The 20,778-nt window shown below is 41.8% G+C and overlaps 1 protein-coding gene across 5 annotated transcripts in view; it reads left to right on the top strand.

Moving 5' to 3' along the window:
- The window catches only part of LOC106563726 (bifunctional heparan sulfate N-deacetylase/N-sulfotransferase 1), a 136,407-nt gene that overhangs the window by 17,120 nt on the left and 98,509 nt on the right, over positions 1–20,778 (top strand). For 4 of the 5 annotated variants that reach the window (XM_045690149.1, XM_014129547.2, XM_014129545.2 and 1 more), the window contains exon 2: positions 12,527–12,711. The exons of the other annotated variant lie outside the window; for it this stretch is intronic. The gene's annotated coding sequence lies outside the window, so the exon portion shown is untranslated. The remainder of the gene's footprint in view (positions 1–12,526; positions 12,712–20,778) is intronic. 5 annotated transcript variants of the gene reach the window in all.

Raw genomic sequence — 20,778 nt, 5'->3', positions numbered from 1 at the left:
TGGCATTTCGTCTCAGTTAAATCGTTTTTCAAAAATTGTTTTTTCTAACTTGCTCAAACAGAATGAATAACTGATTTTGCTCATCTCAATGCTTGCATATGACACACACGGCAATTTATTTCACTCGCTTCTTTTCCTTCTGTCAGCCGAAGTGTGATCTCTTCCAGGCAAGCAAGCTGTTTGAATTACATTGCTGTTGGAGGGGGAAAAAATTGGGTTCAAATGTCAAGAGCGGTGACAAAAATGACTGACTTGTTTTTGCTTCCCTGTCTGTGTTATTTGCATGGAGAGCTGACAAAGGTGGAGTTGTCATGGGGAGAAAAGGCTGATGAAACGTAGAGGAGAGATGTGGCAGGCAGCAGTTCAAGCCTCTCAGCCCCTCTGCTCCATAAACACTTCCCTTCTCTCATTATGTAATTCCACTGCTCTGGCTGGCGTGGAGCCTGAGACCTTCGCTTACACCAGAGCCCCTACGCCCTGGAACACACCCATCTCACACGGACATCTGATTTATTTTCTTATTACATTGCACGCTGGAATGTTCTATCCAATCTTCTGATACATTTTTCTGAACTGCATGTATTTCTGTCTTCTGGGAAAGACTGATTTGAGCTTGCTGTTGCAGTAGATCTGTGTCAGTGCTCACATTCTGCTCACCCCCCCTTCTCTCGCGGACAGCCTACTGTAACATGAAGGGCATACTGCTCTCCCTTCTCTCTCCTACTGTAACATGAAGTGCATACTGCTCCCCCTTCTCTCTCCTACTGTAACATGAAGGGCATACTGCTCCCCCCTTTCTCTCTCCTACTGTAACATGAAGGGCATACTGCTCCCCCCTTTCTCTCTCCTACTGTAACATGAAGGGCATACTGCTCCCCCCTTTCTCTCTCCTACTGTAACATGAAGGGCATACTGCTCCCCCCTTTCTCTCTCCTACTGCAACATGAAGGGCATACTGCTCCCCCCTTCTCTCTTCTACTGCAACATGAAGGGCATACTGCTCCCCCCTTCTCTCTCCTACTGCAACATGAAGGGCATACTGCTCCCCCTTCTCTCTCTGACATTGCCCTTAATGTTACAGTAGGCTATGTCAGAGAGAGAAGGGGGGAGCAGTATGCCCTTAATGTTACAGTAGGCTTACTGCTCACCCCCTTCTCTCCTACAGTAACATGAAGTACATACTGCTCACCCCCCCTTCTCTCTCCTACACTAACATGAAGGGCACACAGCTCCCCCCTTCACTCTACTACTTTAACATGAAGGGCATATTGCCCCCCCCTTCTCTCCAGGGATGCAAACTAGTCACCTTTTGGTGAAATTTGCCGTTTTGAATCCAAAATAGGTGACCTACGTGATTCATGTAGATCCGATGAGAAAAGTTTAGTATGGGGAGGGGTTGGATCACTACTGTAGGCAAACGAGTGATGTGCGTTTGGAGCAATACTGGCTGCTGTATCCAAGGCTCAGCCAATCGTTTACATAACAGAATGCAGTGCAGCACCCGACTGAAGAAAGAAGAGAACCAACTTACGAGTTATAGCATCAACGCGCGTTCTGGAAAGTCAGCTTTCCAGTTACAGCAGCGTGTCCACTGAACGATAAGGAAGAGGTAGGTGAGAAGCCTGACCACGGGGACAGGGTGAGAAGGTGATGAAGCGTACGCAGTATGTGGTTAATTTTCAGAATGAGAGAATTGGGTGAATTTATTTAATTGCTTTTACTTTATTTAACTAGGCAAGTCAGTTATGAACAAATTCTTATTTTCAATGACGACCTAGTGGGTTAACTGCCTTGTCCAGGGGCAGAATGACAGATTTTTACCTTGTCAGCTCGGGGATTCGATCTTGCAACCTTCCGGTTACAAGTCCAACGCTCTAACCACTAGGCTACCTGCCGCCCCGTGTGACCACCAGAATTAGGTGAAAATTAGGTGTTGCTTGCTGAACAAGTGGATTCAGGGATCAAGTGAAGCTGGAGCTGGGCCTGGCTTAAGCTGGATGCCTATAGAGGTGAAAGGAACGCCACACACTTTTCCTCTTTATCACTTTTGCTGGCACATTGCAGAACAGATGTCCACAGGCAGAAAGTGTACAATGTAATAATGTGCAGTGTAGCAGCCCAAATATGTTGTTTAACTTGACAGTAACACTGTGTGTGTGAGGGGGGGGGTTCCATTTTTTAAAACTCAGTGAATGTTATTTTTGCACACATGTAGCAATGTGTGCTTGATCTATATCTATAGTGGCCAATATAATAGAGCAGAAATAGAATGCCTGTTTGTTACATTCTATTTCTACTATAAGATGTTTTTTTCCCAAGTGCGATATTTAGATGTGTGTGGTCACAAGCGTTCTATTATAAATGCTGTCATGGCTAACTGCAATATTAGTGTATTGTTTTTTTTCTCAAGACTTGTCATTTGCAGTAAAGTCTAGGCAACAAATAACATTGCATTGCTTTCCTTACATTTTTTTAGCTGTGAGTTAGGTTCACAGTAACCACTTTTATTTTACACACAGAGACTGGTCATGTAGATAATATTCTTTGTTGTTTAATTAGTTAAAACCTGCATTTCCACCAAGCAGGGATTTTTCATGTTTCAGTGCATCGACAAAGAAGTGTCACCTTTTTGGACCCTCAGCAGTTTGCATCCCTGTCTCTCCTACTGTAACATGAAGGCCATACATTTCTAGTTCATTATTTCCCTTTGCAACAACAATCTTAAGAAATGTTATCTAAACGTTGATGTTGGGGTTGGCAGGTAGCCTAGTGGTTAGAGCGCTGGACTAATAGCCGAAAGGTTGCTAGATTGAATCCCCGAGCTGACGAGGTAAAAATCTGTCATTCTGCCACTGAACAAGGCAGTTAACCCACTGTTCCTAGGCTGTCATTGTAAATAAGAATTTGTTCTTAAATGACTTGCCTAGTAAAATAAAAAAATATTGTTGTGTTGTATTCGTCTTTTCCACAAGCGCCGACTGCTATACAGCCGATTTACTCATTTTCAGCCGGCTACTTTTCCCATTTAAATTAACTAGGCTACTTTACAATTCGGTAGTCAGAAAAAATCTGCCGCTGGAATGAAAGGTATGCATTTCTAGCGATCTATTGATAGGACAAGGTGCCTGTCGCTCACAAAGTCAGCGAAGACTGTCAAACCAGCAGTGTTTCCCTGTCAGTCTGTCCCGCCTCTTGATACGTGTGTGTGTGTGTGCTGTGGTGGCAGTCAAATTTCTTTACACTGAGGAAGAGAGCATGAATTTGCACATCCCATATAAAGTGTTTATTTGCCCTTTATCTACTTCCCCAGATTCGGGTGAACTCTAATTAGCATTAGACCAAGTGAAACTACACTACATGGCCAAATGTATGTGGACACCCTTTCAAATTAGTGGATTCGGCTATTTCAGCCATACCCGTTGCTGACAGGTGTATAAAATCGAGCACACAGCCATTCAATCTCCATAGACAAATATTTGCAGTAGAATGGCCTTACTGAAGAGCTCAGTGACTTTTAACGTTGCACCGTCATAGGGTGCCACCTTTCCAACAAGTCCGTTTGTCAAATTTCTGCCCTGCTAGAGCTACCCCGGTCAGCTGTAAGTGCTGTTACTGTAAAGTGGAAACATCTAGGAGCAACAACTGCTCAGTCGCGAAGTGGTAGGCCACACAATCTCACAGAACGGGACGGCTGAGTGCTGTAGCACGTGAAAATTGCCTGTCTTCGGTTGCAACACTCACTACCGAGTTCCAAACTGACTCTGGAAGCAACGTGAGCACAAGAACTGTTTGTCGGGAGGTTCATGAAATGGGTTTCCATGGACGAGCAGCCGCACACAAGCCTAAGATCAACATGTGCAATACCAAGCGACAGCTGGACTGGTGTAAAGCTTGGCACAAGCTTAGAACAGATGTCCACAGGCAAAGTGTACAATGTAATAATGTGCAGTGTAGCAGCCCAAAAATATTGGTATCTGGAGCAGCGGAAATGCATTCTCTGGCGTGATGAATCACGCTTCACCTTTTGGCAGTCCGACAGACGTGTTTGGAGGATGCCAGGAGAATGCTACCTGCTCCAATGCATAGTGCCAACTGTAAAGTTTGGAGGAGGAATAATGGTCTGCGGTGGTTTTTCATGGTTCGGGCTGGGCCCCTTAGTTCCAGTGAAGGGAAATCTTAATGTTACAGCATACAATGACATTCTAGACAAACTCTGGTTGGCTGGACCCACCACCCTAGCCCGGGGGAGCCTGGCTGGCTACTTTTTCTATTAGGCTGGCTACTCCATTTGCTTGTGGAATAAACACTGTTTTTCCCTGGCAGCACAATATGATCAGCCTAAGCTTGTGTTTAGGTGCAATAGGCCTATATATGTCTAAGCTGGGGCTGGGCTTTTCTGCAGACTCGCATGCCTTCCTCTAGTCTATAATATAATAAGGATCTTAGCCCCCATTTTGTTAAAGCCTGTAGCCACAACTGCTGACGCGAGGACTGTCTCTCTCTCTCCCCCCCCATCTGAACTTTTTAAGTGTCTGCCTTTTGCTCTAGTTTCCAGTGCCTTGCACCCACGTGCACATCCGATATGGCGCGACACTGGTGCTGTGTGTGTGTGTGATTTCTCCTGCTGTTTCCATCTGTTGTCTGGGACTGTATGGGGAAGAGATTGAATGTGCAACCTGGAAGGAAGGAAAAATGTATTTTCTTCGTTTGCCTCAGGGCCCCTCAGGTGGGAAACTAGCTCCACTTATCAGGCACAAACACATGAGGCTGCTTTCTGGGATGTTGTTTTAATGTTTACTTTGGAATGTATTCGCAGTTAACATTGAATTACTTACACTACTTACAATATGATACATATGTTAAGAAGGCAGACTAGCTCTGTTGTGAGATAACGGGGCGATCAAGTTTCTGTGAGAGCTGTGCGATAGGCTGTGGCAAAGCCTATATTATGTTCAGCCGACATGGCATGGGGCACTAAATGTGAGCTGCAATCAATCTCTCATTATAGGACACTGTTTTTTAGCAACTCTGAGCTGTTGAAGGTCATCTACATTTTCCTGAGATTGTACTAGGACATGGCCCTTTGGCTCAGAGGAACACACACAGATTGCCTGGCTTAGAGCTTGTTGTTTGGGGACGTGAATGTAAACGATGAGCTGCACTCCTGTAAGCTTGGCTCTTTAATCTTGAGCATCTAGGCCAGTTGTCAGTGAACTCATCATACATGCATCTAGCTTCATCCATGCGTTAGTTCTAGATCTAGGTCGCTTTTACCTCAGCTGCTGCCTGTCTTGACCTATGCAGGAGACGCGAGCGCTAAAACGTTCTCTTTAACTAAAAACCTTCATTCCCACAGCACAGGAATGTAGGTAGTGGTGTTGTTTTAGAGGAGCCCTAAGGTGTTTCTGTTTCATGTACTATTTTATACTGTTTTTTTTTTGTTACTAGCTGTTTTATATGATCACTAACTGTTTTTATATATGGTAACTAGCTGTTTTATACCGGACGTTATCTGGAGTCCCATAGGGCGGTGCACAATTGGCCCAGCGTCGTCGGCGTTAGGGGAGGGTTTGTCCTGGGGTGGGTAGGCAGTCAAATAAGAATTTGTTCTTAATTGACTTGCCTAGTTAAATAAAACAAATATGTGGGAGCTAGCTGTTTTATGTTTTAAACTGTTTTATATGGGAGCTACTGTAGCTGTTTTATATGGGAGCTACAGTAGCTGTTTTCTACTGTTTTATATGGTAACTAGCTGTTTTAAACTGTTTTGGTGAAGTTGCCAGTAGAGGTTCTCTTTCATCCATTTCATTTTTCCTCTGAGGGGAAAATGCAGTGGTTATTTTCTTTTGGTGTGTCTAGGGATTAAGCTGTAACATCATGTGTAATTACAACTTCCAGGCTGACACTATGGAGTTGATGATTATACAGTACCAGTCAAAAGTTTGGACACCTACTCATTTCAGGGTTTTTCTTTATTTTTTATATTTTCTACATTGTAGAATAATAGTGAAGACATCAACAAAACTATGACCTAACAAATTTTGACAGCTTTTCACACTCTTGGCATTCTCTCAACCAGCTTCATGAGTTAGTTACCTGGAATGCATTTCAATTAACAGGTGTGCCTTGTTAAAAGTTAATTTGTGGATTTCAAGGCACAGTTAACCTCTCTTGGGTAGGGGGCAGTATCTCAACGAGGACATAGCAGTATCTCAACAAAATCTCAACGAGGACATAGCAAGTTTTCATTAATCATTGGGTACATCATACGAAAAAACAAAGTAATCTTAAATAGGAACATATTTTAAATTCACAACATAACATACATAGGCATTTCATCATTAAGTCCTTTAGGAAATAATGTCTGGAGGGTGAAAATCCAAAAACATTCTCTTTTGCTCAGAGTATTATTAATATCACCAAATGGTAGCTATAAATGTAGAGGATGCGCACAGTGCAACAATATGATGAAGTGTGAATATTTCTGCCACCCACACACAGGAAAACGGTTTCAAATTAACGATATCATCACATGCACCACCACCCATGTTATTTACATTATTAAATGTCCATGTGGGCTCTGCTATGTCGGTAAAACCTCCCGCTCTCTCAAACAGAGAATTAGTGAACATAAAAGTTCAATCAGGAGAAACGACAGGGATTATCCAGTCGCAGTACATTTTAATGACCTAAAACATGACATTTCTACCTTTTAGATTTTGTGGTATAGAGAAAGTCAAGATATCAGACAGGGGAGGTGATATTAATAATACTCTGAGCAAAAGAGAATGTTTTTGGATTTTCACCCTCCAGACATTATTTCCTAAAGGACTTAATGATGAAATGCCTATGTATGTTATGTTGTGAATTTAAAATATGTTCCTATTTAAGATTACTTTGTTTTTTCGTATGATGTACCCAATGATTAATGAAAACTTGCTATGTCCTCGTTGAGATTTTATGGATGTGTAGGGTACGTTTTGTCTATACACTTTTGTAATATTTGTGAAATGCATATTGTTATGTTTGGTAGCACTTATTTATTTTTCCTTTGCCTCCAACCCCTTTCCATACGTGGAACGGATGTGGGTGGGGCTAGGTCTACATAGAGGTGCTGTTTTCCGAAAATTCACAAAAGCTCTGACGAAGGCCGTTAGGCCGATACGTAAGCTTATTAAATATCAGTGATACTATCAAGAACAGTGTGCGGTTTCCTTTTTTCATTCATCCTGTTTCAACTGTTGCCATGCACCTGTAACAAGATTGCTCAGATGTGCGAGTGCCTTTTGAATCTTGTTTAATAGTGTGAACAGTGGGTGGCGTCCTACCTCCCCAAGAGAGGTTAACCAGCATGGCAACCACAGCATTCTGCAGCGATACGCCATCCCATCTGGTTTGCCCTTAGTGGGACTATAATGTTCAACAGGACAATGACCCAAAACACACCTCCAGGCTGTGTAAGGACTATTTCACCAAGAAGGCGAGTGATGCAGTGCTGCATCAGATGACCTGGCCTCCAAAATCACCCAACCTCAACCCAATTGATATAGTTTGGGATGAGTCGGACCACAGAATGAAGGAAAAGCAGCCGACAAGTGGTCAGCATATGCGGGAACTCCTTCAAGACTGTTGGAAAAGCATTCCAGGTGAAGCTGGTTGAGAGAATGCCCAGAGTGCGCAAAGCTGACATCAAGGCAAAGGGTGATGTTCTTTAAACAGCCAAATATAAAATACATTTTGATTTAACTTTTTTTTTTTGGTTACTCCATATGTGTTATTTCATAGCTTTGATGTCTTCATTATTATTCTATAATGTGGAAAATAGTAAAAATAAAGAAAAACCCTTGAATGAGTAGGTGTTCTAAAACTTGACGTAGTGTATGTATGTGAAGATGATCCCGGAGTGAAAGACTGGAAACGACCTGGCTCATCCTCCATGTTCCCAGTTCTATCAGCTGCTAAAGGATAGAAGCGGCCGCAGCTCAAAACTGTGCTCTTTATTAAACCTTTGCTGAAAAGATTGCATTTAATGAATTCGTTTTTTCCACAAAGACGTTTTGTTATAGCGGGACAGAATTAGGCTAATGCCTTGCCATGACTAGAAAAAGATGGTCATTATCATAATAACATTCTTGTGTTTGTGGGGAAATGACAGAAACAACAATGTAATCACATAACGATCAAAAAGGCTATAGAAAAAGAGAACAAAGCAAAATGACTTGCATTTTGCAATGGTAGTCATAGCACAATTATAATGTGTCCTTCACTCAGCTTTGCGTTCATCATCTGTTGTTATGGTCACGAAATGTCATGAAATTAATGCCATGTCTCATTGAGTTCTGTGGAAAACACTAAGGGGCTTTCACACCGAATTGGTTTGGAACGTTTTTTCCGAACTCTGGTGTGTTAGCCCGCTTGGTTTGTTTGGAGTGGTGTAAAGTGAACACACTTCCTACGTGGTTTATTAAACGGTGGTCTCGGTCAGATTCAATTTGTACCAATTCGTACAGTGGTGTGGTTTGCTGCAGGTGAGAGTTTTCAGGATCAAACAAATGAGAAGAACCAGAATGGCACAGTATTAATGGTTGTTTGACAGCAGCATGTTTCTGAGCACATGTGATGCAGATTAGTGGACACGGGGGCTGTACCGGGGATGTAGGTTGTTGAATATAGACTTCACCTAGCACTTAGAGCAGCTATTGCTCTGTTTCCTCCCACATGTTGGAAGAGCAAATCGAAAGTAATGAAGATGACACAAGTTGTGTTTCTTGATAATCATAGATGGATTTAACATGAACAATTTTTGGAAATTGGGAATTAAAAAAAAATAAAGATATTTCACCTTTTATTTAACCAGGTACGCTAGTTGACAACAAGTTCTAATTTACAACTGTGACCTGGCCAAGATAAAGCAAAGCAGTGCGACACATAGTTACACATGGAATAAACAAACATGCAGTCAATAATACAATAAAGGCTATATACAGTGTGTGCAAATGAGGTAGGATAAGGGGGGGTGAGGCAATAAACAGGCCATAGTGGCGCAATTATTACAATATGGCAAATTAAACACTGGGGTGATAGATGAGTGTGCAAGTAGCGATACTGGGGTGCAAAATAATAAAATAACAATATGGTGATGAGGTAGTTGGATGGGCTATTTACAGATTGGCTATGTACAGGTGCAGTGATCTGTGAGCTGCTCTGACAGCTGGTGTTTAAAGTTAGTGAGGGAGATATGAGTCTCCAGCTTTAGTGATTTTTGCAGTTCGTTCTAGTCATTGGCAGCAGAGAACTGGAAGGAAAGGCGGACGAAGGAGGAATTGACTTTGGGGGTGACCAGTGAAATATACCTGCTGGAGCGCGTGCTATGGGTGGGTGCTGCTATGGTGGTCAGTGAGCTGAGATAAGGCGGAGCTTTACCTAGCAGAGACTTGTAGATGACCTGGAGCCAGTGGGTTTGGCAACGGACATGAAGCGAGGGCCAGCCAACGAGAGCATACAGGTCGCAGTGGTGGGTAGTATATGGGGCTTTGGTGACAAAACGGATGGCACTGCGATAGACTGCATCCAATTTGCTCAGTAGAGTGTTGGAGGCTATTTTGTAAATGGCATCGCTGAAGTCGAGGATTGGTAGGATAGTCAGTTTTACTGTGTATCTATGGAATGTAAAACCAAATGGAGAAAAAAATACAATGAAACAAATAATCAAACGCTAATTCGAACTTTAGCTCAGAACTGTGTGAAAACGACCTTCGTGCGCATTGAGGACTGGCATGTGAGATGAGTTCAGAGCACATTTGTGGAGCAGCCAGTTAAGTGTTGGGGCTGAGCCTGAGACCAAACCTTGGCTCTACCAGAATAAGCTTTATTTGTCAAGTACATTTTCACATACCTGGAATTTGACTTGGTGAAGTGGTGATGCTAGCAATAGACTAAATATACAGACATAATATAGAGGAATTTACACAATCTCTAGATATAAACAGTATATAAAATAATTTTGTTGCAAGTCACGTGCTGCCTCACTGAGCACCACATAGATAGCTAAGTACATTAGCATGGATGGATTCTCTGGGTGATATGCTCCTTGGCAGTTCCACAGAGCAGTGAAATTCTTTCTCCAATTCCTGCCGCTCTTAAGTGCATTTATTTAATCTGGTTTAGCATGATCTCTTTTGCAAAGATCTGTGTGTATGTGTGAGGAAAAAGCGAGGGAGGAAAATTAAATGAGTAGCCTATTGAATTATGATTCCTTCTACCTTCATTCCTTCCACAAATGTGATTGCATTTCTATGCATGCATATTGTATAGGCTTTTCATGTCTGGAATTGTCATGCAGGTCGTATTAACCTGCCGTGTCTGTCAATATGCCTCTCTCCGCTCTCGCTTGTTTTGATTTATATTTATATATATATTTATAAAGCCACATTGATAACATCCATCACTTCACAACCCCAGTCCTGGTTGGCATAACATAAGTGATTTTGCCAATGAGCACTGTTGTCTCAGGGAGAAGGTCTGTCAGGGGACAGCATATCTATCTATGGGAAAATCTCAATTGCATTTCCTTGATTCCTCAAGTTTTTCTCTCTTCACCTTCCCAAAACCCATTGAATGAGAAGGTCAGAGGGGAGGGACCTCCTTTCTTCTCATCCAATGGGTTTTGGGAAGGTGACGAGAGGGAAACTTGAGGAATCAAGGAAATGCAATTGAGATTCTCCCCATGTCCATATCAAGTCACTCGCTGGCAGTTTCCTGAGACCACAAGATCTTCTCTGCCTGACCTGCTGACAACCAGCCAGCATGCCTCCTCACGGTGACAACTTTCAGGTGCACATCACGTCAGCCCGGACAGTGGGCACAGAAGATTTAAAAACATATATACTTATATTCCATTGCGGGAGAGACTGGGATACGGGTAGATTTTGAGTGGCATTGGGAGAGTTATTTAGTCTGTTCAGGGATAGAACCCCATTATTTGGGGTTGGCATCCGTCATTTTTAGAGTATCGTAACCCTTTTGTAGGTGAGAGAAGGGGACAGGCTCAAACTGCCAACAATAACAAAACCATTAGCATCAGCTGTGAGCTCTGACATGATCTGTCAACAGTCGGTAAAATAGTATGATTGTTTTGGCCTTGGTTTCAGGATATGAGGAGTATACATTCTGGGCCCAATAAAATATATTTGACTACTATCCCAAATTCTCTATCCCTACAAATATAGGCTGCTGCTTACAGCCATCAGATTTTTCAAAATGTTTGCAAATAAACAGCAATCCAAAACACCACCGGCCTTGGAACGCAAACCACTGTCAGAAGGATTGACTAGTTAACAGTACAGAAATGAGAATGGTTACTCCTCCAATGGTAACTCCTCCACATTCTTCCCACGACAACTCAGGGAGAAAAAAAATCCCTCTTTGAAAATGTTGAGCATTTCCTTTCCAGATAGACTAGACTGAGGATTTGTTCTCTCTGAATGGGAAATATGGGGAGCAGATTCAAACAATGGTCAGACACATCAAACTACTTCGTTCTGTAGAGGATTTTCTAGAGAGGATTACTTAGTTCTATGAGAACCTAAATCATATAGCACATACTAAAAGACGTGTGCTCACTATTACCACAAAGAAAGCATGTAGTTTAGGAAAGGTGTGTGTGTGTGTGTGTGTGTGTGTGTGGATCAATCCCTCCCTCCCTCTGGGAAGTAGCTGTATGTTCCTCAGAATCACCACACTAGCTCTGCCAACAGTGAGCTGGCCAGCACACAACTGGTTGGAGTTACTCATTTTTGAATAGTACTCAAGTCAGGTAATGTGTATTTATCAAGATGATGAATAAGGGAGTTTGACGTTTCCTTTTATATTCCCGGTCACGCTTTCATTCTCAATACTGCACTAGTATGCACATTCCACAGGAGACGGTCTTAGGTAGTGAGTTGACCCAATTGTAATCTGATAAGTGCTCTTTTTAAAGTGGTACCCTTTCCTTTATCTTAAACCCCAGTGGGTTTACATTGTTAAGTCTTGTTGCTGTAATGTTGATTCGCAGTTGGCTGTACAGTGTGAATATTGACAATCACGTTAAAATATCAGTGTAAATGTGTAATTCAATGGTTTTGAATGTAAACTTGACGGAGTCATAAGTATTTTTCATAAAAGTGACATTGTTCAATCTGATACAAGGTATGCCGTGTCGTCCAAGCCCACAATTAGCATGACTGGTGGTGTGTAGGCTAACCCCTCTTGCTTCATAATGATCTACAATGGCGCTTTACTCTTAAACCAGTGTTGCTCTGTATGCTCCAGACTCTTCTAATATAATATGCCACTTAGCAGATGATTTTATCCAAAGCAACGTACAGTCATGCCTGCGAAAAGTTTTTACGTATGGGTGTCCCTGAAAATCGAACACACTATTCTGCCGTTGCAAGTTTCAAAGTCTACCAACTGAGCTACAGAGGACCTCTTTTGTTCATGCATACATCTCATTTAATAAATGTCTTCTTCTGTGTTTTTCTAGGCGTGCCTGTCTGGTGTGTCTGTGAGGAACATTAGTCTATATCACCAAATATACAAGGGTCCTCTGACCTGACCTGAAGCCTGTTCATATCTGATGCTCTTTCAGAAGAGAGAGTACCACCGCACTGTGGCTGGAGATTTTTTTTTAAGGAAGAGAACCCCCTCCCCCCCACCGTTTGGAAAAGGGTAAGAACTTGTCTTTTATCCTAACAAGCATCCTGTTCAGGGGATGTACACTACCATTCAAAAGTTTGGGGTCACTTAGAAATGTCCTTGTTTTGAAAGAAAAGTTAAAAAAAATGCTACATTAACATCAATTTGATCAGAAATACAGAGTAGACATTGTTAATGTTATTATTATATATTTTTTTAAGATCTCGTACAACACTGTGTACTGCTCCCTTCACAGAACAGCGCAAACTGGCTCTAACCAGAACAGAAAGAGTGGGAGGCCCTGGTGCACAACTGAGCAAGAGGACAAGTACATTAGTGTCTAGTTTGAGAAACAGACGCCTCACAAGTCCTCAACTGGCAGATTCATTAAATAGTACCCGCAAAACACCAGTCTCAACATCAACAGTGAAGAGGTGACTCCGGGATGCTGGCCTTCTAGGCAGACTTCCTCTGTCCAGTGTTTGTGTTCTTTTGCCCATCTTTTAATCTTTTATTTTTATTGGCCAGTCTGAGATATGGCTTTTTCTTTGCAGCTCTGCCTAGAAGGCCAGCATCCCGGAGTCACCTCTTCACTGTTGACGTTGAGACTGGGGTTTTGCGGGTACTATTTAATGAAGCTGCCAGTTGAGGACTTGTGAGGCGTCTGATTCTCAAACTAAACATACTAATGTACTTGTCCTCTTGCACAGTTGTGCAGCAGGACCTCCCACTCTTTCTATTCTGGTTAGAGCCAGTTTGCGCTGTTCTGTGAAGGGAGCAGTACACGTCATTGTATGAGATCTTCAGTTTCTTGACAATTTCTCGCATGGAGTAGGCATCATTTCTCAGAACAAGAGTAGACTGACGAGTTTCAGAGACAAGGACTTTGTTTCTGGCCATTTTGAGCCTGTAATCGAACCCACAAATGCTGATGCTCCAGACACTCAACTAGTCTAAAGAAGGCCAGTTTTATTGCTTCTTTAAATCAGAACAACAGTTTTCAGCTGTGCTAACATAATTGCAAAAAGGTTTTCTAATGATCAATTATACTTTTAAAATGATGAAATTGGATTAGCTAACACATCGTGCCATTGGAACACAGGAGTGATGGTTGCTGATAATGGGCCTTTGTACGCCTATGTAGATATTCCATTAACAATCAGCCGTTTCCAGCTACAATAGTAATTTACAACGTTAACAATGTCTACACTGTATTTCTGATCAATTTGATATTTTAATGGACAAAGAAAGCATCAAGCTCCCTCACGCTCCAGAAACAGGAGAGAGGTTACCTCCTGCCACATTCTGTCTCGGACAAGGCTTACTGTCATCCTGGGTGGGAGGGGGACTGATTTGGATGGTGGAGGTGGCAGGTCTCCTGGAGGAGCATTCAGCACTGAAACAAGGGGCGAAGAGTGGACACTCGGCCTCCCTCCCCTAATAAGACAAAGCACCCTGTGCTTAAGTGAGAGGTGGAAGTGCCTGTATCTGTCACTTGCGGTTTGGATTGTGTACCAGTGGTATGCTAGTAGCATCCTGTTCAGCGGGCATTCCAACCTTGGGGGCTTTATCTTGCTAATTTAACACAAAAGATCCCCTGTCAACTTGGGTTCGAAGTTCGCACCGATATTGGATCGCATCGAATGCAGGAAGTACAATATTGGGTTTCCAGTGCAAATGGGTTGACTTTTTCAAAATGAGGAACTAAAATAGAGGAGTCGGAGGAACTTGCCCATTTGGGCCACTGTTGCCCACGGTACTTGATCTGTCTAGCTGCTCAAGATGGATTTGCTTTGAGTTTATTAGTTCTCAAAGAGATGTCCTTTGTGAACAAATACAAAGTTATAGTACTTTTTGTACTACACATGTAAGATCTTTGACTATTCATGTGTACTTCATTACTGAAAGAAATGGCATTTGGCTCATAGGCATTTTGTGTATTTCAACAAGTTTACATTTTCTTCACCTTCTGTACGTTAGGGAAGAAGTGGAGGAGAATGAATTATGAACTTTCATGAATAATTGAAAGCATTTGGCAGAATTTAATAATTAATATGTGAGAAAGGCATCTCCTAGAGCCATTTACTGTGCTGGGACTAACTCACAACACCTGCAAGGCTGCTTCAACCTGGAGAATGATTAGCCAGTCAGGGCAGACAGACCTTTTGTCAAATTATGCATATTTAAGACCTCATGAGACATCGTCTTACGTCAGATGGCGTTACTCCTACGCAACGCTCGTCCCTCAACCGATCTGTCTTGTAGGATGTGGAAGTTTTATATTAAGTATTTGAATACTCCCGAGTATCTACCATTCAACAATGGAAACATAATCACTGCGCTCTCGTATGACTCTTCATGAAATAGGCAGAATAACTAGCAAAATTATTTTCAAATGTGACAGTGATTTAATAGTTTGCCGTTGTGAGAAAATAAAAACTAAGCGATGGCTTTCTCTTACATAAATGATGTGCTAGGACGTCAGTCTCCAGTGCAATGACTTCAACTTGATCATCTGCTTAGCTTACTGTTGTAACGTTAGCTAGCTACACTGAACAAAAATACAGTTGAAGTTGGAAGTTTACATACAAATAGGTTGTTGTCATTAAAACTCGTTTTTCAACCACTCCACAAATTTCTTGTTATCAAGCTATAGTTTTGTCAAGTCGGTTAGGACATCTACTTTGTGCATGACACAAGTCATTTTTCCAACAATTGTTGACAGACAGATTATTTCACTTATTATTCACTGTATCACAATTCAAGTGGTTCAGAAGTTTACACACACTAAGTTGACCCTGCCTTTAAACAGCTTGGAAAGTTCCAGAAAATGATGTCATGGCTTTAGAAGCTTCTGATAGGCTAATTGACATCATTTGAGTCAATTGGTGTACCTGTGGATGTATTTCAAGGCCTACCTTCAAACTTAGTGCCTCTTTGCTTGACATCATGGGAAAATCAAAAGAAATCAGCCAAGACCTCAGACAAAATATTGTAGAGCTCCACAAGTCTGGTTCATCCTTGGGAGCACTTTCCAAACGCCTGAAGGTACCACGTTCATCTGTACAATGGTACGCAAGTATAAACACCAATGGACCACACAGCTGTCATACCGCTCAGGAAGGAGACGCGTTCTGTCTCCTAGAGATGAACATACTATCGTGCGTAAAGGGCACCTCAATCCCAGAACAAAAGCAAAGGACCTTGTGAAGATGCTGGGGGAAACGGGTACAAGTGTATCTGTCCACAGTAAACAGTATATCGTCATAGCCTGAAAGGCCGCTCGGCACGGAAGAAACCACTGCTCCAAAACGCCATAAAAAAGCCAGACTATGGTTTGCAACTGCACATGGGGACAAAGATCGCACTTTTTGGAGAAATGTCCTCTTGTCTGATGAAACAAAAATAGAACTGTTCGGCCATAATGACCATTATGTTTGGAGGAAAAGGGAGGGAGGCTTGCAAGCTGAAGAACACCATCCCAACCGTGAAGCGCGGGGGTGCTTTTCTGCAGGAGGGTCTGGTGCACTTCACAAAATAGATGGCATCATGAGGAAGGGAAAATGATGTGGATATATTGAAGCAACATCTCAAGACATCAGTCAGGAAGTTAAGGCTTGGTTGGAAATGGGTCTTCCAAATGGACAATGACCCCAAGCATACTTCCAAAGTTGTGGCAAAATGGCTTAAGGACATCAGAGTCAAGGTATTGGAGTCGCCATCACAAAGCCCTGACCTCAATCCTATAGAAAGTTTGTGGGCAGAACTGAAAGTGTGTGTGAGCAAGGAGGCCTACAAACCTGACTCAGTTACACCAGCTCTGTCAGGAGGAATGGGTCAAAATTCACCCAAGCTTGTGGAAGGCTACCCAAAACGTTTGTCCCAAGTTAAACAATGTAAAGGCAATGCTACCAAATACTAATTGAGTGTATGTAAACTTCTGGCCCACTGGGAATGTGATGAAAGAAATAAAAGCTGAAATAAATCATTCTCTACTATTATTCTTACATTTCACCTTCTTAAAGTGGGGATCCTAACTGACCAAAGACAGGGCATTTTTACTAGGATTAAGTGTCAGGAATTGTGAAAAACTGAGTTTAAATGTATTTGGCTAAGGTGTATGTAAACTTCAACTGTTTATAAACGCAACATGCAACAGTTTCAAACATTTTACTGAGTTACAGTTCATATAATCAAATCAGTAATTTGAAATAAATTCATTAGGTCCTAATCTATGGATTTCACATGACTGGGAATGCAGATATGCATCTGTTGGTCACAGATACCTTAAAAAAAAAAAAAGGTAGGGGCGTGGATCATAAAAGCAGTCAGTATCTAGTGTGACCACTATTTGCCTCATGCAGCGCGACACATCTCCTTCGCATAGAGTTGATCAGGCTGTTGACTGTGACCAGTGGAATGTTGTCCCACTCCTGTTCAATGGCTGTGCAAAGTTGCTGGATATTGGCAGGAACTGAAACACGCTGTTGTACATATCGATCCAGAGCATCCCAAACATGGTGGGACATTTCAACTTCCAGGAATTGAGTACAGATCCTTGCAACATGGGGCCGTGCATTATCATGCTGAAACATGAGGTGATGGCAGCGGATAAATGGTACCACAATGGTCCTCAGGATTTCGTTACGGTATCTCTGTGCATTCAAATTGCCATAGGTAAAATGCAATTGTGTTTGTTGTCCGTAGCTTATACTTGACCATACCATAACCCCACCGCCACCATGGGGCACTCTGTTCACAACGTTGACATCAGCAAACCGCTCGTCCACATACTGCCATGCACGCTGTCTATCTGTCCGGTACTGTTGACACCGGGATTAATCTGTGAAGAGCACACTTCTCCGGTGTGCTAGTGGCCATCTTAGGTGAGCCTTTGCTCACTGAAGTCAGTTACAACGCTGAACTGCAGTCAGGTCAAGACCCTGGTTTGGATGAAGAGCAGGCAGATGAGCTTCCCAGAGACTGTTTCTGACAGTTTGTGCAAAAATCCTTAGTTTGTGCAAACCCGCGGTGTCATCAGTTGTTCGGGTGGCTGGTCTCAGATGATACCGCAGGTGAAGAAGCCAGGTCCTGTGCTGGCATGGTTACCTGTGGTCTGCGGTTGTGAGACAGGTTGGACATACTGCCAAATTCTCTAAAATGACGACGAAGGCGTCTGGCAACTGCTCTGGTGGACATTCCTGCAGTCAGCATGCCAATTGCGAACTCCCTCAACTTGAGACATCTGTGGCATTGTGTTGTGACAAAACTGCACACTGTAGTGGGCTTTTATTGTCCCTAGCACAAGGTGCACCTGTGTAATGATCATGCTGTTTAATCAGCTTCTTGATATACATTTATGTCATTTAGCAGACGCTCTTATCCAGAGCGACTTACAAATTGGTGCATTCACCTTATGATATCCAGTGGAACAACCACTTTACAATAGTACATCTATATCTTTTTTGGGGGGAGGGTAAGGGAATATAGGGGATATGCCACACCTGTCAGGTGGATGGATTATCTTAGCAAATGATAAATTGCCACTATCAGGGATTTGCACAAATTTGTGCACAACATTTGAGAGAAATATTTTTTTTGTTGTTTTTGGATTTTTTAACATTTTATTTCAGCTCATGAAACACGGGACCAACACCCTACATGTTGAGTTAATATATTTTTTCAGTATAGTTCTGACATTCTGTTAAACTTCATATAAACTCAGGTAGCCTAGTGGTTAGAGCGTTGGACTAGTAAGGTTGCTGGATCAAAGCCCCGAGCTGACAAGGTACAAATCTGTCGTTCTGCCCCTGAACAAGGCAGTTAACCCACTGTCCCCAGTAGGCTGTCATTGTAGATTAGAATTTGTTCTTAACTTACTTGCCTAGATAAATAAAGGTTCAATAAAATATAAATGTTTTAAAAAAAAATGCTGTCTAAATTGTTTGAGGTTAACATACATTGTTTACTGGCTTTAATGTTTAATTCAGTAATGACTCGAAAACATTATGACAATCAGTTTTTATCGGCAGTAAGAAACTGCTAGCCATTGGCTGCTAATAGCTGAGAACTGCTAGCTAACTGGCAAGCACAAAAAACAATTGCCAACTTCGTGAGTACAGAACCGGCATACTAAGACAAAAGAAATGTGACACTGTGTGTAAAGGGTAACACATTAGTGCAGGAAATGAAAATGCTGGGATTAAACAATTAACTAACTATGCAAATGAGCAGAAGCTGTGTGCATTAAGGAAATAGAAGCCTGGCACAAATAAGCGCCTGTTTAGCGATGAAAAAAAAAAACAAATAAAAAAAAAAATGTTTTATTTATTTATTTATTTATTTATTTTTTTTATTTCCATATTTTTTTTTTATTTTTTTATTTTTTTTAAGAATTTGTTAAAAAAAAAAAATTAAGCCATTAAAAGCTCTGGCTATTGTTAGAAGTTTTACTGTAGCTAGTTAGCTCTACTTCGTAAATTCACTATCTACTCTGATTTCAGAGCACTCTCGTCTGAGCGTGCTAGAGCGCAGAATAACTGATGAATTTACAAACGCTCCACACCTGTTGAATATGGCCGCTGTTAGTAAATATCTGCAAAAAAAGCGTAGTTAAATTGTTGCCAGCAGCAGAGTTAGTCACCAACATTAGCCAGGTAGCTTGGGTGCTTGACTGCCGTTGTGAGGTCAGAACGCTCGGATCAACCCTACTCCTCGGCCGGAGTGTCCAGTGTGCGCTCTGAACGCTCCGAGAGCAAAACACTCAATTTACAAACAGACAGACAATCTGACAATGCTCTGAATTTACGAACGCACAGAGCGAATTCACTAACACACCCATTGTGTGTGTGCAGCACAAAGTAAGTAGCTGGTTTGTTAGCATAATCTTTTCAGTGACTGGCCCAGCTAGCAGGCTAATGTTGGACAAATTTATGCTAGCTTTAGTGTCCATTGTCAAACTTAAAATATGGCGTTTTGAAGCACAACAGTTCTTTGCCAAATGTAAAATGTGGCAACTAAAACAGATAAATGTAAACTTTTATGGGGCAGAAATGGGGTTCAGCAGACGGTCACCTAGGTGATATTTTTTAATGTTAACTTCACTAGGGTAGGGGGCAGCATTTGGAATTTTGGATGAAAAGCGTGCCCAAATTAAACTGCCTGCTACTCGGGCCCAGAAGGTAGGATATGCATATTATTAGTAGATTTGGATAGAAAACACTCTGAAGGTTCTAAAACTGTTTGAATGATGTCTGTGAGTGTAACAGAACTCACATGGCAGGCAAAAACCTGAGAAAAATCCATCCAGGAAGTGTGGAAATCTGAGTTTTGTAGTTTTTCAAGTGATTGCCTATACAGTATACAGTGACTTAGGATTCATTTTGCACTTCCTAAGGCTTCCACTAGAAGTCAACAGTCTTTAGAACGTTGTTTCATGCTTCCACTGTGAATGGGGAGAGAATAAGAGCTGACTCAACAGGTGGACTGCCTGAGGCCAATGAGTTGTTTATTGCGCAGTCACGCAGGCGTGCCGTTCCTTCTTTTTCCTCTAATGAATACGCTATTGTCCGGTTGGAATATTATCGAAGATTTATGATAAAAAGACCCTAAGGATTAATTGTAAACATCGTTTGACATGTTTCTACGAATGGTAATGGTACTTTTTGACTTTTCGTCTAGGGTTTTGTGCTCGCGTATTATGCCTTTGGAATAGTGATCTGAACGCGCGAACAAAACGGAGGTATTTGGACATAAATATGGAGTTTATCGAACAAAACAAACATTTCTTGTGGAAGTAGGAGTGCATTCCGACGAAGATCAGCAAAGGTAAGGGAAGATTTATAATACTATTTCTGAGTTTTGTTGACTCCAGAACTTGGCGGGTAACTGTATAGCTTGGCTGAGCTCTGTACTCAGATTATTGCAAAGTGTGCTTTCGCCGTAAAACTTTTTGGAAATCTGACACAGTGGTTGCATTAAGGAGAAGTTTATCTTTAATTCTTTGAATAACAGTTTTTTTTATTTTATCAACGTTTATGATGTATTTTTGTAAATTGATGTGCTCATTCACCGGAGGTTTTTGGAGGCAAAACATTTCTG

Source organism: Salmo salar, chromosome ssa11 (assembly GCF_905237065.1).
Source record: "Salmo salar chromosome ssa11, Ssal_v3.1, whole genome shotgun sequence".
NCBI lineage: Eukaryota > Metazoa > Chordata > Actinopteri > Salmoniformes > Salmonidae > Salmo > Salmo salar.
Note: the sequence above shows the minus strand (reverse complement) of the source record. Positions and strands in the feature narration are given on the sequence as shown.